Source organism: Callithrix jacchus, chromosome 7 (assembly GCF_049354715.1).
Source record: "Callithrix jacchus isolate 240 chromosome 7, calJac240_pri, whole genome shotgun sequence".
NCBI lineage: Eukaryota > Metazoa > Chordata > Mammalia > Primates > Cebidae > Callithrix > Callithrix jacchus.
Genome location: NC_133508.1, coordinates 26,790,644 through 26,805,799, shown reverse-complemented (window position 1 = coordinate 26,805,799; position 15,156 = coordinate 26,790,644). Strand labels below are relative to the sequence as shown.

The 15,156-nt window shown below is 42.5% G+C and overlaps 1 protein-coding gene across 1 annotated transcript in view; it reads right to left on the bottom strand.

Moving 5' to 3' along the window:
• The window catches only part of APBB1IP (amyloid beta precursor protein binding family B member 1 interacting protein), a 129,191-nt gene that overhangs the window by 28,920 nt on the left and 85,115 nt on the right, over positions 1-15,156 (bottom strand). The window lies entirely within an intron of this gene.

The window sequence follows — 15,156 nt, the reverse complement described above, 5'->3', positions numbered from 1 at the left end:
AAAAAAAAGAAAAAACTGCCTGGGTCAATCACAACACAGAATTTACCATCTGGCAACTTCTAAGGACAAAAAGAAGCAGAAAGGGTATTTCTGGAAAGAAAAGCAGCCTAAACAAAGGCAGGGAAGATGGTGATCTAAAAGCACTCACAGGCTGGGTGTGGCTCATGCCTGTAATCCCACCACTTTGAGAGGCTGAGGCAGGAGGATTACTTGAACCCCAGAGTCTGAGGCCATCCTGGGCAACATAGTGGGACCCTGTCTCTACTAAAGATAACAATAAAAATATTAGCTGGACATGAGGCATGCATGCCTGTAGTCTCATCTACTCTGGAAGCTGAGGCTACAGGACTGTTTGAGCCCAGGAATTCAAGGCTGCGGTAAGCTTTGATCACTCCACTGCACTCCAGCCTGGGCAACAGAGTGAGACCTTGTCTCAAAACACTAAACTAAACTAAACTAAAAATAAAGAAGTAAAAGCACTCACAAGTGGATTTATGGTCTCTGGGTATGGTTTGTATTAATTTCTGGATCATACCTTGTTAATACTGAATACCAATGGGATGGCTAAAAATAGTGTGTGAGTTTCCAAAAAATCATGAGCACTCGAGAACTGATTTTTACACAATGAGTGCAGCTGAGGTATCCATGTGCACAGTGAATATTGTCAGTGACCACTGCCGTAGAGTGCTGAGGATTTTATGTAAAAACATAGTTTTTCAAAATAATACATAAAAATGTATTAAAAGTCAGAAAATGTATCTCAGGAGCACTGTGACTAAAGTAAGGACCCTCCCGAATCTAGGCACAAGTGTTTGTTTACACCATAGGAGTGTTTCTTCAAGTACAATCCCCAGACCACCGTGAAACTCGACACAATGCATGTTCCCAGGCTACACCAGAATCCCTGGAACGAGGCCTGGGAGCGTGCATTCCAATATGCTTTCCAGATGATTTTTATGCAAACTGAAGTTTGGGTTTTTCTATTTATTTGTTTATTTTTGTTAAGAGACAAGGTCTTGCTCTGTTACCCAGGCTGGAGTGCAGTCACATGACCATAGCACACTGCAGCCTCGAACTCCTGGGCTCAAGCAGTCCTCCCGCCTCAGCCTCCTGAGCAGCTGGAACTACAGGCATGTGCCACCAAGCCTGGGCACATTGAGTTTGAGAATCAAGTGTACTGGACAGAAAAGAAGCAAACTGCAGGCAAAGAAATGTATAGATTTAAGATATCTCCTTGAAATACGATGCATAAAAATGGTGATTTGCTAACTTAAATAGGGAAAATACATCAAGTACAATTTTTTTTTTTTTTGAGACAGAGTCTTGTTTTGTCACCCAGGCTGGAGTGCAGTGGCACAGTCTTGGCTCACTGCAACCTCTGGCTCCTGGGTTCAAGGGCCTCCTGCCTCAGCCTCCCAAGTAGCTGGGATTACAGGTGCGCACCACCATGCCCAGCTAACTTTTTGTATTTTTAGCAGGGATGGGAGTTTGCTATGTTGTCCAGGCTGGTCTCGAACTCCTGAACTCAACTGATCTGCCCGCCTCAGCCTCCCAAAGCGCTGTGATTACAGGCATGAACCACTGTGCCTGGCCAAGTACAATTCTTTTGATAGTTTTTATTGAAAAGGAGCTAATTTTAATATGTTTTTCCAAGACTTTTGAACTTCTTATTTGAAAGGATGTTATATTGTGAATTAGTGCGATTATAATTTAGGATTCAGAAAACTATTTTAATTTTAAATGTTTTGCTTGAAGATCATGACTAGCCATAATAACATATTCTACCTGCCAGAAATCTATGCTAAGGCCTTACAAGTACGCTTTTCATTTCATCCTCACAAGAACCTATAACATACATAGATACCATTGTTATTGCTACTTTACAGATGAGGAAACAGAGAATTAAGTGATTTTCCTAAGGCCGGTTAGAAGCAGAACGTTGTTAAATAATTTTTATCAGCATTAAAATAATCTAAGTACAGAGCCAGGCATAATGGCATGCACCTGTAGTCCCAGCTACTCCAGAGGCTGAGGCGGGAAGATCAGTTCAGCCCAGGCGTTTGAGTCCAGCCTGGGCCACACAGTGGGGCCCCATCGCTAAATAGATAGATAGATACATAGATAGATAGATAGATAGATAGATAGATAGATAGATAGATAGATAGATAGATAGAGCTTTAAATGCCATAGGGGAGAATCTAGCACATCAATGTGAATGTACTTGATACCACAAAGGGTACACTTAAAAATGGTTAAGATGATAAGTTCTTTGTTATGTATATTTTCCCACAATAACAAAAGATGTGACCCAATGTGAGTTCACCCATTCATATATGAGTGATTTCAGGGTGTCGCTAGAAAGCAAACGGTAGTTTAGGAGGGCCAGATATTTGAATCACATATGATGAACTGAAAGCATGAACAGAGAGCATAATGAAGACTCCAAGCCTGGGTGCGGTGGCTCACACCTGTAATTCCAGTACTTTGGGTGGCCAAGGTGGGCGGGTCACCTGAGGTCAGGAGTTCAAGACCAGCCTGGCCAACATGGCAAAACCCTGTCTCTACTAAAAATACAAAAATTAGCTGGGTGTGGTGGTGGGCACCTGTAATCCCAGCTACTCGGGAGGCTGAGGCAGGAAAATCGCTTGAGCCTGGGAAGCAGAGGTTGCAGTGAACCGAGATCACACCCAGCCTGGGTGATAAAGCAAGACTCCATCTCAATAAAAACAAAGCAAAACAAAAAACAAACCCAAAAAACAAAAACGAAAGAAAAAAAAAAGACTCTAGAGCAAGTGTTTTTCATCATCCTCATCTGGGAAAGACAGAGCATCTATCACTCTCTGTAGGGAAGAGCCTGTCTAAACTGTGAAGGGCCACATTTCACCAGGGTGCCCTGAAGAGGCAGGATCTATAGCTGAACCTTTCTTTGAGAACTTTCTCTGACACACTTCTGACTTTCTCAGCTTCAGAATATCCTTCTAACTGACCATGCTACACTGTTTTTGTTTATTTGAATGAAATAGCAAAAAGCACAAAGTAAATCGGTGCCAGAGGAGGGCAGTCCTTAGAATAAGAATAATTCTTAGAATAGTAAGACTGATTGCTTTCGGATCAGAACTTCCACCTGTGGTGTGGGTGCCCACTCAATGTGGGCTGTTCTGTAGAAGTAGTCAGCAGAACGCAACCTTTAGTCATTATCTCCTGCAAATGGAAATTGGGCAAACCTGAGTCAAATAATAAAGGAACTTTAAAATGGGAAATGAGACTTTTGGTCACAGCTTGCTCCCTTTTCTCACAGCTTCTGAGAGTGCAAAGTTTGGGGACAGCTGGATAGGAAAGAAACAGCAAATACTTTTTAAACATCGTCTTCTTGGAATAAAGAGTAAATCAAGCAAACAGTTATCACTCTATGAAGAAATATTTGTGTGTAGCCTTTATACATGCAATACATCCCTGTTGTTTTTATTGAGAGGGGAACATGGCTTCACTCTGCTGCCCAGGCTGGAGTGCAGTGGTGTGATCACGGCTCAATGCAACCTCCGCCTCCCGGGTTCAAGTGATTCTCCTGCCTCAGCCTCCTGAGTAGCTGGGACTACAGGCATACACCACATCACCTGGCTAATTTTTTGTATTTTCAGTAGAGACAGCTTTTCACCGTGTTAGCCAGGATGGTCTTGATCTCCTTGACCTGCCTCAGCCTCCCAAAGTGCTGGGATTACAGGTGTGAGCCACTGTGCCCGGCCTCAGCTAATTTTTAAATTTTTTGTAGAGATGGGGTCTTGCGATGTTGCCCAGGCTGGTCTCAAACTCCTGGGTTCAAGTGATTCACCTGCCTTGGCCTCCCAAAGTGCTGGGTTTACAGGTGTGAGCCACCATGCCCGGCCCCAAATCTCTGTTCTCAAGAAGGTTGCTATCACATGGAAAAGATAAATATGGATAGACCATAGAGAGATAGACAGTTGGTTTTATATGCATTGATGGGGCAGATAGAAGAGACTACATAAATTCAAAATGAGCCACATTCTAGAGATTTCAAGAAGGAAGAAATTACTGAGAGATGGTCAAGGAAAACTTTTCAGAGGGGATCAAAGTGTGAACGAGGCCTTGAAAGATATTCAGTATTCAGCTAGGGGAAAAAAGAATGAGAATAGGTTTCCAGGCAGGAGAACAAGCACGCACAAAGGCACAGAGGTGTCTTTGGAACACCAGTGAGCAGCCAGTCGGGCTAGAGCTACGGGGTTAATGCAGTTCACTGAGTGAAGATCAGACCATTGCTCCCAATTCTCTGCTTGCTGTCAGGTGACTGAGCAGTAACTTCCCCCAGAATGGGCGGAGCTTATTTTCTTGCTTCACTTATGTTGGGTTTGGCCATGTGACTTGCTTTGAATGTGACTGTTGGGATGATGCACGGATTTTGAGCAGAGGGCTTGAGGTGCAGAGTATGTTTTCTGTTATTTGTCTGTACTCTTACCATTGACCATGGGAAGAATATGTCACAGGTCTGTGGTGTCTGGGGACAATGAGAGAGATATAGGGCTGGGTGTGGTGGCTCACACTTGTAATCCCAGCACTTTGGGAGGCTGAGGCTGGTGGATCACCTGAGGTCAGGAGTTTGATACCAGCCTGGCCAATATGGTGAAACACCATCTCTACTAAAAATGCAAGATTAGCTGGGCTTGGTGGCACATGACTGTAATCTCAGCTACTTGGGAGGCTGAGGCGGGAGAATTGCTTGAACCTGGGAGGCGGAGGTTGCAGTGAGCTGAGATTATGCCATTGCACTCCAGCCTGGGCAACAGGAGTAAAACTCCATCTCAAAAAAAAAAAAAAGAAAAGAAAAAAGATTAAAAAAGATGTGGGACTACCTAAATCTAAGTCATACTCTGGAGCTAAGGGCAGGTCACCTGCAGACTAAGGAGAGAAGAAATGTCTGCTTCTGTGAACCACTGGGATTCTGAGGCTGTCTTATTATTATTATTATTTTTTTTTTTAGACAAGGTCTTGCTCTGTTGCCCAGGCTGGAGTGCAGCCTTGAACTCCTGGGCTCAAATAATCCTCCCATCTCAGCCTCCTGAGTAACTGGGACCACAGGTGCATGCCATCACACCCAGCTTATTTTTTATTTTTTGCAGAGAGTGTGATCTCACTAAGTTGTCCAGTCTGGTCTTGAATTCCTGGGTTCAAGTGATCCTCCTGCCTCTGCCTCCCAAAGCATTGGAATTACACGTATGAGCAACCATGCCCAGCCTCAGAGGCTGCCTTTTATACATCAATACACTAACTAATCACACATGCCACACTGGCTGGTGAGAGGATCCAGGAATGAAGCCATGGGTAGACCTTCCTCTAACACAGTAGTGCATGCTGGGGACCATAAAGGTGATTACTGTATAACTTTCCTTCTAACCACATCTGGTCCTGGATGGTCAGAGATTGCCCTTGGTAGGCTGAGGGAGGCTGGAAGGGATTGGAAGAATGATGTCACAAGGTATTAATACTTTTCTTCCACAGTAGCTGCCAGGCTGTGGCTGAGACTCTTCTGCACCTGAGCAGAAGTTGTGTTTCTGTCTCTGTTCCTCACTCATGCAGCCACCAGTAGAGGACAACCACCATCAAATTTCAGTTAGGAAACCAAATAATCTGTGGAATAATATTTGCCCAAAATATCTATAGTGATTATTTTTAAAGAGTGAGATTATGGGTGATTTAGACTTCCTTCCTCATATTTTTCTGAATTTTCTAACTTTTCCTTGTATAATAAATTGATATTATTTTTAAGTTAGCAAAAGAAAGTTATTAGAAGAAATAAGAAGTAATACAGTAAGGCACAACCTTACATGAACTGACTTTACCAATTAATTTCTTTTCTGAAAAAGAGATTTTTTTTTTTTGAGATAGAGTATCTCTGTCGCCCAGACTGGAATGCAGTGGCATGATCTCAGCTCACTGCAACCTCTGCCTTCTGGGTTCAGGCAATTCTCTGCCTCAGCCTCCCAAGTAGCTGGGATTACAGCGTGTGATTCCATGGCAGGCTAATTTTTTTTGTTTTTGTATTGCTAGTAGAGATGGGGTTTCTCCATGTTGGCCAGGCTGGTCTTGAATTCTTGACCTCAAGTGATCTGCCCGCTTCCGCCTCCCAAAGTGTTAGGATTACAGGCTCGAGCCACTTCATCCAGACTGAAAAAGAGATTCTTAAGGCTCCTAGCAATAAGAATGGCTTATGTTAATACTGGAATGATTTTCCATGTTCATACCCAGTCCTCAATTCTCAGACCTCTATTTTGGTTTAGGTGACAGGTTTCAGGACACACTATCCCAAACTATGGCATCTTGTCATTTGAGAAAACAGCAGAAGCAGGAAGGTCTCTCTACCCTTTTCCTGTCCCTCTCCGAAGCAGGTCATAAAAGAATCCTCTGAACTTTCTCTAAAGTAAGTCACAGGATCCTCGTGAGACAGATACCCACCCTGTACCCAGAGGAAAGGAATGTCCCTATCTCTGAAGACACAGGGTCCCAGAGAAAAACTGGATAAGGACTTGCTAAGTTCCCCCCAGTTTATTTCCATTAGATCATACACTTTTGTCCGGCAATCACACTTCTTCCGCACAACTGTCCACAAACATACCCAGTTCTTCCTGTTTCTTCAGATTTTATTTCTGAAAGTTCTCATGTTACATTAAATTGTGTGCTTTTTTTTTTTGTTGTTAATCTGTTGTTTGCAATAGTGACCTAGCAATGGGTTAGAAAACAGCTCTTTCTCCCCTACATAGGCAATGTTACTTATTTTTGTACACTAGGCTTTTAAACAAAACCTGCCCAACATAGTGAGATCCCACTCTCTGCAATAATGTTCTACTGCCCCAGCCCACTTTCCCAAAAGGGACCACATCCCCTGTACAAGAGATCCTCTGTAGGGGTGAAAAAGTCATACCTTTTCCTCATCCATTGCAGAGGTCATGGCTGACACCCTTATAACAAAAGAGAGTAATAAGAGAAAAGCAACACAAATTCATCTAATCAAAGTTTTCCCTGACATAGGAACCTTCAGAAATCAAGACCCAAAGAAGCAAAGAAAACTGGATTTTTATGCTAAGTTGAAGACTGAACTCTGGCTCCGTTTTTTGTTTTTTTTTTTTGAGACAGGGTCTTACTTTGTAATCCAGGCTGGAGTACAGTGGCATGATCACAGACCACTGCAGCCTTGACCTCCCAGGCTCAAGTGATCCTCCCACCTTAGCATCTTGAGTAGCTGGGACTACAGGGATGTGTCACCACACCCAGCTAATTTTTAAAATTTTCATAGAGATGAGGTCTCATGTGTAGCCCAGGCTGGTCTCGAACTCCTGGGCTCGAATGATCCTCCCACCTCCCAAAGTGCCGGGATTACAGGCATGAGCCATTGTGCCTGACTTTTTTTCTCCTGCCAGAATTTCTTTCTTTCTTTTTAAAGAAATGCATCGACTTTATGCAATCTTGTACACATTCCTTTCTAAGAGGCCAGGGGAGTCATACCCTGTAAACCACAAAATCTAGTGTTTTTAATTAACCCTGTAGAGTGCAGCTTACTTTCCAACCTGATTCTGGTATAGCATCACATGATAGACAGCAGGCCTCTTTATCTTCATGTAGGCCTTCCTTTCTATTGACTTCAAGTCTTCAGATAAAGCTTAGTTCTTTCAACCAATTGCTAACTCAAGAATCCCTAAAATCCACCTATGATATGTAAGCCTCTGCTTTGAGATACCCTATCTTTTTGGGAACTAGTGCATACCTTCCACATATTGACTTATGATTTCAGCTGTAATTCCTGTCTCCCTGAAATGTTTAAAACCAAATTGCAACCCAACTGCCATGGGAATACATTTCAGGACCGCCTGAGACTGTGTAATCTGGGCTGCGGTCACTCACATGGGCTCAGAATAAACCTCTTGAAATATTTTGGCATAATTTTTTTTCATCATCAATCTGATGAAAGAAGTGAGTAATTGTGAAGAAATGTGATCTAATGGTAATAAACGGGGGGAGCTCAGTGAGACCTGTTTGTTTTGATTCATTTCTGCATCCCTGCATGACATACTTCCCCACCCCCCAGGTATGGGGCAGGATGCTTCCACAGGAGGATCTTCCAGGGGCAAAGGGAGGCGGTCAGAGAGTGATCTTTCTATGTTTTGTGGCTTGCTTTTGGGAGAAGTTGAGTTTCTATAACCTGCTTCAGGGGAGAAATGGGGGAAGGAGAAAGGAAGCAGGGAGAAGGTCACAGAGACTGTCTGGCTTCTTAGGTCCTTCTAATCTCCTTCAGTTTAAAGCACCCAGCATGCCATGGTGCCATATTTTGGGGGTACTGTGTTCTGAGTGCTGGCATCCCCCTAGGGCCTACCGACTGTTGAAGATGAGAAATGATGACATAAATTATTATTTTATAATAGGCACAATGGCTTTGTAAAGCAGAGAACAGTTAACCATGGGGTAGCCTGAGCCACTCACAGTGACCCACCATTCAAGGCCAGGGTCTTCCTTTTTTAAGAAATGTATTAATATTTTAATTTTTTAAATAGAGATGGAATCTCCTATGTTGCCAGGCTGGTCTTGAACTCCTAGGCTCAAGTGATCCTCCTGCCTTGGCCTCCCAAAGTACTGAGATTACACTGTGGCTGGCCTAGGTCAAGGGTCTTTAATTGTGTCCCCCCATCCCTCCATGTCCCATAAGTACATGAAGCCACTCCAAGAGCATGCTGTATAAATTGCCACATCCTCAGTCTTGAAGTGAACTGTTTTCTAAACTGGAACTGCCTGAGAATGGATGCCCCTTTCACAATTGCCTTTTCACATGTTAGAGAGGAAAAGCACACTTGCACCCATACCGAACCTTACTGCCCCAGAGTAAGGCTCAAAGGCCCTAAACAAAAGACGGCTTGAAACACCAGAGCGGAGAAAGAAGACGACTCATCACAAATCCTTTTGGAAGTCAGGCAGATTCTAATTCTTTGCTTTCAATACAATAGAAGGTACCTTATTATCTGGTCAGCTGACGGATGAAAAGAACCATCACTGATCCTCCTTTGGCTTTCGGCTAGCACCTTGGAAGGAGTTCAAAGAATTGAATGGCATTCTTCTATTCCCATCTACTTATTTATGTGAACAAGGTTTCTCAATATAGAAAGTACTTAAAGTCTATAAAAATGAAAAACTGGAATGTAATTGATATGGAGCTTTATCCTTTGATCCTGGAATTAACCAGGGGGAAAAAATGGCTCTATCTATTTCTAACATTAAGAGATCTCCCCTTCCTATTTTTCCTTTCTTCCTTTCTTTTTTTTTTTTTTTTGAGACAGAGTTTCACTCTTGCCCAGGCTGCAGTGCAATGGCACAATCTTGGCTCACTGCAACCTCTGCCTCCTGGGTTCAAGCAATTCTCCGGCCTCAGCTTCCTGAGTAGCTAGGATTACAGGCATGCACCACCAAGCCTGGCTAATTTTTTTGTATTATTAGTAGAGATGGAGTTTCATTATGTTCGCTAGGCTGGTCTCGAACACCTGACCTCACGTGATCCACCTGCCTTGGCCTCCCAAAGTGCTGGGATTACAGGTGTGAGCCACCACACCCAGCCTCCCATTTTTGCCTTTTATGTTTAATTAATATCAACATTTATAATAAAAAACGTTTCTGTGTTGTTCTAGTCAACTGTGATTTTTGTTAACACTTAAGTGTCCTATGCTGACAGAAAAGAAAAACTCACCCATCAATTTATAAACATAATGAGTTAAGAGGAGCATGAGAGAGAGAATAATAAAAGACTTTTGAGCATATCAATATATCACAATAGGATAAACCATTGTGGAAAAAATGAAATGGAAATAGTTCAAAGGGAAGAAAGGAACAATGTAAAATGTCCCAAATGTTAAAAAAAATAAAAAAGAAAGCTTACTGTACATCACCAAAAGTGAAGATTAACGTCAACTATGGACTTTGGGTGATAATAATGTGTCAATGTGGATTCATTGACGGTGACAAATGTGCCACGTTGGTGGGGGGCATCAACAGCGGGGGGGAAGCTCTGTGTGTGCACAAAGGCAGGGGATATATAGGCCCTCTTTCACCTTCTGTCCAATTTGACTGTGAATCTAACTGCTCTAAGAATAAAGTGTATTAAAAAATAAAAGCTTATTCATGAGCTTCTTAACAAGATGATGGTGAGAATCGAATTGCCATGGAACTGTATTTAGATTCCATTGAATAGTTTTTTCAACATTTAAAATATGTTGGACATGGCATTCTTTGTACCTATTTAAACTTGTAGGCCAGGCATGGTGGCTCACCCCAGTAATCTCAGCCTCCCTCTTTGGGAGGCCAAGGTGGGCAGATCACTTGAGGTCCGGAGTTCATGACCAGCCTGGCCAACATGATGAAACCCCTCTACTAAAAATAGGAAAATTAGCCGGGGATGGTGGCACATGCCTGTAATCCGAGCTACTTGGAGGCTGAGGCAGGAGAATAGCATGAACCTGGAAGGAGGAGGTTGCAGTGAGTTGAGATTGCACCACTGCACTCCAGCCTGAGTGAAAGAGCGAGACTCCACCTCAAAATAATAATAATAAAAGACAACTAATTCCCAAGAGAACTAACTCATTCCCAAGATAAGGGCATTAATTCATTCATGAAGACCCTGCCCTTATGACCCAATCATCTCTTAAAGACCCCACCTACCTCTTGACACTGTTACATTGGCAATTACATTTCCAACACATGAGCTTTTAGGGGACACATTCAAATCATAGCGCCATCTTTTATCTATGAAAAGGGCTATGGGCAGACCAAGAACAGACTGATTTTGAAGGCATGAATGCAGATTCCAAGGAGAAAGAATCTGTACTTTCAAGCATCCTAGGGCTGTACACCTACATTCTATGAGAATGTGCATTGTTGTTTCCTAAAGGCATAGAGGATATCATTTACCATGCAAGAGAACGTCATTGCAAGCCAGCACATGGTCCTCCAGGAATGGAGAGCTGGACCAGGCTTTTGCATGCACTTGTGTACAGAAAGCAGAATAATAAACTTGGACTTATTCTGATTTGATCCTCTTGGGATCAATCTCTTTTCATTGTGCAAAACAGATCCAGTTTAATAACTTCTCAGAGTCAATAGATTCCATTTGTTGTATCATCCTGATAGCTGTATTCGATTTATCTTGTCTGAGGAAATCCATAGTCACTAACTCTTCCAGTTCCATACTGGGTTTCCTACAGTCTAGAGAGCGCTGAACAGAGTAATCAACCCATGAAAACTGCTCATCATTGTCCTCGATGATAGTGATAGGATCAAACAAAGACCTGTCTTTGATCTCTGTCTTCTCATTAGTAAGGAGCGAATTCTAGTATATCCTTCTTAACCCTCATAGTTGTAAAGATTAAAGATAATGCAGGCTCAGCTTCTAGCCTAGCATATAGCAGGTATTCAACAAATATAAATAGTTTTTTATTGTTTCTAGCAATTTTCCTTTTCCCCTGGATCGTCAGTTTATTCTCTCTGCATTTGATAACGAGTAGCCTTTGTTTTAAGCTTCCATGAACCAAAGTTCTTAGGTTTCACACCATAAGAATTTCTGCTGGATGTGGTGGCTCACTCCTGTAATCCCAGCCCTTAGGGATCACTTGAGCCCAGGAGTTCAAGACTAGCCTGGGCAACATAGTGAGACTTGCTCTACAAAATAAAAAGTAAAATAAAATTAGCCAGGTGTGACACTCTGTGCCTGTAGTAGTCCCAGCTACTTGGGAGGCTTAGCTGAGAGGATTGCTTGAGCCTCATATCAAGGCTATAGTGAGCTTTGATCATGCCACTGCACTCCAGCCTGGGTGTCAGAGCAAGATTTTGTCATTAAAAAAAAGGAGAAATTTGAGGTGTCAGTTTCTATGAGTATCCTCAGTATCCGCATCTCCAGAAATTCCACTTTGTAATCACAAAGAAAAGTCCCTTAGCACAAGGAAAGCTTTCGGGGATAATGAGGACAGTGACAAAAACTTAGTCAGTTACTTTTTCCCTTTGTAAATGCCTTGTGGTCTGAGAGCAGGTGAGATGGACTGTATCTCAGCAATGGCAAGAATTTCCACTATCTCATGAGAAAAGGAAAGCACCCAGGGGAAAATTTAGAGCACATCTCTAGTGACATTTATGGATAAAATACTGCCCATCTGATTGGCAATACTTAAGTGAAATATGTAAATCTCATGCGAAATCTATGGTGGGTGAAAGATTAAATTTGAAGGAGAAGGAGACGTTCAGCTTGTTTAAATTTAAGCTCGCCATGTTCTCCCAGCCTGTTTCTCTTCTTGTGCTTCCTCTCTCCCTGAATGGCACCAGAATCTACTCATTTCCTGAGCCTGAAACCAAGGTATTATCCCTGATTTCTTTTTCTTTCTTTTTTTTTTTGAGACAGAGTTTCGCTCTTGTTACCCAGGCTGGAGTGCAATGGCGTGATCTAGGCTCACCGCAACCTCCGCCTCCTGGGTTCAGGCAATTCTCTTGCCTCAGACTCCCCAGTAGCTGGGATTACAGGCACACGCCACCATGCCCAGCTAATTTTTTGTATTTTTAGTAGAGACGGGGTTTCACCATGTTGACCAGGATGGTCTCGATCTCTTGACCTCATGATCCACCTGTCTCGGCCTCCCAAAGTGCTGGGATTACAGGCTTGAGCCACTGCGCTCGGCCCTATCCCTGATTTCTTCTATGCATCCCTATTAACCCAGCATCCAAATGATCACCATATTCTATAATATTCTTCTTCCTAAATATCTCCCAATACCCTCCAGTTGTCATCTCCTTCCTCCATCTTCTGGGCTTCTATAATCACCTTCCCTTTCACTTTGCTTTCTCCAAATCCATTCTCCAGAGTATAGCCACAGTGATCTTTCTCCCAACTCACATGACTTCAATGGTGCCCTGCAAGGCTCAAGATAAAGTCCAATCTCTTTAACATGGGCTACAATGTCCTTGGTCATCTCAGTCCTGCTTCTCTCCAGTCTAAATGAAGCTTTTCTGGGAGCATGTGATTTACTTAAAAAACAATTTGGTCAGAAAAAAGTCACAGCAGAAACAAACTGGTTAACATTTTCTCGTGCGGCTTGTCTTGGGTCTTAGTGGTTCTGACACACTTAGTTTTTAATGCATCTGTAAGCCTTTTGGGCCATTTGTTGGAATTTTTCATTTTTTCTTTTTTATCTCGATTTCGTTCTTAGCCAATTTTGCTTGTTTGGTATATATTCACTAAAGCTTAGGATTTGTGTTAAAGTATGGGAGAGTGAAATGTGTGGAAACTGGGAGCCCAAAGCCATTAGTTTGTGCTGCTGCCAGCCAGGAAGACCGGGATGTATTCCAGGAACTGTGGGGCCTAATCAGGGTCAAGTGTGCAGCAGTTTTGGACAGGCATCCAGATGGCAGGAATAAATAAACACAACATACAGTATATGAATACAACGCATAATGTCCTTGCTTAGTACTATCAATGGCTTCTGAATCTCCCATCATATCATAACCTTCTGCAGACAGCATTTCACACTTGTCATCTCTACTTCCATAGGCTAGGTTTTTGTTTTGTTTTGTTTTTGAGACAGTATCATTCTGTTGCCCAGGCTGGAGTGCAGCAGTACAATCTTGGCTCACTGCAGCCTCTGCCTCCCAGGTTCAGGTGATTCTCCTGCCTCAGCCTCCTGAGTAGCTGGGATTACAGGCACCCTTCACCATGCCAGGCTAATTTTTGTATTTTTGGTAGAAACAGGGTTTCACCATGTTGGCCAAGCTGGTCTTCAACTCCTAGCCTCAGGTGATCCACCTGCCTTGGCCTCCCAAAGTGCTGGGATTAGATGTGAGACACCATGCCCAGCCAAACCACTTTTTTTTCTGCAAGAACAAAGCCCAAACTTCAGCTTGTTTATCCACAAAGAGTAGGACACACTCCATGCCACAGCTTTGATTATGTCAGCCAAGTTGCATCACACAGTGATGAGCAAATGTAGCTTCACAGAAAAGAAATACAGAAGATAGCTCAATAGGCAAAGTAAGCATTGGAGGCTGAAACTGGAATTTTAAAAAAATAACAAAATATTGGAAATTGACTAAACTGCTTGAGAATGCCTTTTAAACTAACCTCATAGAATGAAGGCTGCGTAATTGTCAGTGGCATTTGTGCACTGGGCCTTCTTCATCTCAAAAATGTTCCATGCCATAATTTCTGTCCCACAGTGCTCCTATCTTAAATCTGGAAGTTAAGTTTTAATTGTTTTGCATATGTCTTTTTCTACAGTTAGGTTAGAAATTGCTTCAGGTCAGAGTTCACCTTAATATCTGCATCACCCACCGATAGCATGAGGTTATACAAGTAACAGATGCTCCTCAAATGTTGGCTAAAGCCAAGCAAATGTCTGTTGGGGTGAATTCCATTAAAGGCTCCTTGTACAAGTCAACATTGGAGAGACTTTCGACACGTTGGAAACTTTTGTGGTGACTAGTAAATAAATTGTTTAGAAGTTGAGTCTTTTCCTTTACATTATTTATGATGTTAAATTAAGAGTAACCTAAAGATGCCTTCTTACATATTTTAAGTTTGGACTAGAGCTTTCTCTATCCATAGGGAACTGTAACCCAACTAGATGTGTAAACAGACTGTAATCTCTTCTTGAACCAAATCACAAATTTTGGCCAATCACAAGTAGTTGACCTTTCAAACCGTGTTCAAATAAGGCAAACACAGAGCTGTAACCAACCCAGCTGTCTCTGCATCTCACTTCCGTTTTCTGTCTGTCACTTTCATTCTTATGTCCATTAAATATTATGCAACCATGTGGCAGCCCTGCAGTCACCCTGAGCCTATTCTCGTTCTGGGACTGTCAGATTCTTGAATCGTTCTTTGCTCACTTAAACTCTGTTAAATTTAATTTGTCTAAGTTTTCCTTTTAACCCCAGTTAAATCCAGTTTTTTATGCACAGTTTCTCACTCAGCTCTTCAAATACTTTCTAGGCAATGCTGCAGTGAAAATGCCTTTGCAAGATAAGACTGAGACAGTGAAAGAGATCCTATTTAACGGACTCCATCTTGCTTCTAACCTCCAAGGTGTCCTTGTTCATTCCTGGGCATAGGCTGAAATAACTCTGGGAGAAACT